The sequence below is a fragment of the Aplysia californica genome, unplaced genomic scaffold, assembly GCF_000002075.1.
Source record: "Aplysia californica isolate F4 #8 unplaced genomic scaffold, AplCal3.0 scaffold00858, whole genome shotgun sequence".
In the NCBI taxonomy this organism is placed as follows: domain Eukaryota; kingdom Metazoa; phylum Mollusca; class Gastropoda; order Aplysiida; family Aplysiidae; genus Aplysia; species Aplysia californica.
Genome location: NW_004798128.1, coordinates 144,839 through 147,710, shown reverse-complemented (window position 1 = coordinate 147,710; position 2,872 = coordinate 144,839). Strand labels below are relative to the sequence as shown.

The 2,872-nt window shown below is 42.3% G+C and overlaps 1 protein-coding gene across 1 annotated transcript in view; it reads right to left on the bottom strand.

Annotated features, from left to right (window-relative positions):
- Positions 1 to 2,872, bottom strand: part of PIN (insulin precursor) — a gene marked incomplete in the record, with an annotated part of 75,720 nt that overhangs the window by 31,001 nt on the left and 41,847 nt on the right.

Genomic DNA, 2,872 nt, shown 5'->3' with positions numbered 1-2,872 from the left:
GTCTGTCTGTCTGTCTGTCTGTCTGTCTGTCTGTCTGTCTGTCTGTCTGTCTGTCTGTCTGTCTGTCTGTCTGTCTGTCTGTCTGTCTGTCTGTGGTCGGAGAGATTTCAGGTAGGTTTTTACACTCCCATCGACACAATTTACATCGTTTAGGAGATGGGCTTCGACTCTGCCTGCCAGAGCCAACCCGGACTGAAAGGGACAGAGTATCGTATTATTAGAAAAAAACGATGTACTCTATGAAAATGCTCCCAACACGCAAATCGAACCTAGGTTTCCTGCGTGCGACGGTGAAGCGCCTAACCGCTACTGGACCGCTACACTACAATCGCCAGTGATCAAAAATCTATCTTAACTGCCATGACATTCCTTATATGGTGGCCTTTCATCATGGCATCAAACGTTAAACCACAACTTATTTACAAGTTACGTTAAAAAGATATTATTATTTTGATGTTAGTCATAATTTCTAAAATTTACGTATTCTAACAAGAAATATACACATTCCATTCCCTTAACCCCCACCCCTCCATAACCTATACACATTCTGAAGATTGCGGGCTTAAATGCGTGCTTACACAGGCTCGTTCATCTTCAGTATGACCTGTGTGTTGGGAGAATTTTTATCGAGAATGACAGTTCATTCTATCTCACTTAGTCCGGGTTAGCCCTGCCAGGCAGGAACGAGACTGCCCGTGTCCTGAATGGTCTAGATTGTGTCGATGGGGGCGCAAAACATTTGCAATAATAATTACGAAGGGTCTCTCATCTTTGCCCACTCTAGGTTTTGAGTTAAAAGTCTCTACGATCACAAAAGCATTTCTTTGAAACCATACGCGCGCTCATATGACCTTACGCAGTTGCGAGCGCCGTAAAACCCTATACATGTACTACTACTGAAATCATAGCAGACAGTGTGAAGGTGGGAACGTGGGAGTGGGATTGGGAGTGGGAGTGGAAGAGTTGTAAAAGCCGATGAAAATGACAGTCGTAAGCTCATTTTCTTGTCATCTAAAAAAATCAAAACAACAACCATACATTAACTAGCTGAGTGCACGTTTGATAAACGGGTTGATAGATGTGTGCACTGTTATACATTGGAAATGTAAAGTATCATCTACAAAAAGATTTAGTGACTATTTTTATAAAGAACGCAAAGTATCACTGAACAAAAAGGAATAATTTATACATTAATTATCAATTGAAAGGTTGTCACTGTCAGTCAACGCAGCAGTAATTTCTGAACCTTACTTTTTTTTAAATTTTTTTTTTATTTTTTACTGTTTGTCAAGCATAAAATGAAGAGAAAAATACGATCTGCCTAACTTGTGCCAGAGCAATACTGTAGTCGCAGGAGTCTGCGGTGAAGTGGTTAGGCCTTCCGTTTTAATCCCCAAATGGGGTTTTCGTGGTCTAGTGGAAGCCTAACTGTGTTCGCCTGTCATTTAAAAGGTGCCGGGTTCGACAAGAGGACATGTTATTCAGTATCCCAGTCTGTCTGTTCTGGGATGTTGTATCCCACTTAGCTCGGATAGGTTACCCCTTCTTACAGTCACGGGATTGAAGCAGCCTTTTTCAGAAAAGCAAAAACAAAACAAAAAACAACAGCTAATAGTCAGCTAATAGTGAACAATAACAGCAATGATGGCGGGAACCCCAGCGCCATGTGGAGTATCTCGGGTTTTTCCGCTGGGAGTTGTATCTCTCTCATCCCGGGTTGGGCCTGAGGGGCAGGGTCAGAGCCAGCCTCCTAAATTATTTAAATTGCGTAGATAGGTTGGGGCGTAAAACATGAACGTAACACCCCCCCCCCCAAACAAAATAGATCTAGACCGAAGTCTGACGTACGTTGTCCGTTATCGCCGGGCTCCTAAACCCTCTAATTTATGTAGATGTGGGAGCAAACCACTATCTAAAATACGCCCCCCCCTCCCTAATACGGTCCAAATAAACCTAAAATAAAACGAAACAAAAATAAAACCCATAAACAGATCACCACCACAATCATCACCCACCACCACCACCACTGACAACAACAAAAACACCACCAGGTCCGGAGACAGTGGGCTCAAGGCTGCGGAGAACAGCTTACTTGCGTCTCCGTTATAGTTCTCTTGGGATGGCATTCATTTGGCTGTGTTGATGACTGACTCAGTCGACCAGGCGATTACTGAGAACCGCGATCCCGGAAGCTTGCGAGAAATCTTTTAGATTCTAACTCTTCCCACAACAAAGTGGGTTTTTTTTGGCATCGGACAAGGTTTATGCCGTAAATGAGACTGAATGAAGTACTTACTTTGCCTAATAAAGTATACGTTTGACTAAATTAGTAGATAGGCTACTCGGAATTTCATAACACCACCACCAATCCGTCAAACATGTGTAGAGAGCGAAATGACGTCGAAAGATTGAAGTTTTTGTTTTAGTAAGAGCTTCACAGCACTTGCAACGCAATACGGTCACATAAGTGTGGAAGATTAGAGGTGTTATAAGAGAGCAACTATCACAAAAAAGAAGGAAGGGAGATAAGGGTGACCGATGTTTGAAAGGAAAGAAGAAGCAAACTAAAACGGAGCACCCGCCAACGACAACAACAAAAAAAGAACGACGTGCAAGAAAATGGTGTCAGGAAAAAGCATAATATTATAATACACGTGTATACAGAAGGGTTGATGCGTTGAAAGATCGCATTTGTTTTTCATGGGAGGTAATACTTTGTCGACGATAGATCGTGAACTGGATTTGGAGAAAGAAAAATAGCAACAAAACAAAGCAAAATAAGCCCAAAAAATCTGTCTGAATGCTGTGTTTGTTAATTGATGAGCGGGGGAGTGACTTACAGTGTGTCTGATATCAAACCAGGTGTGTGTGT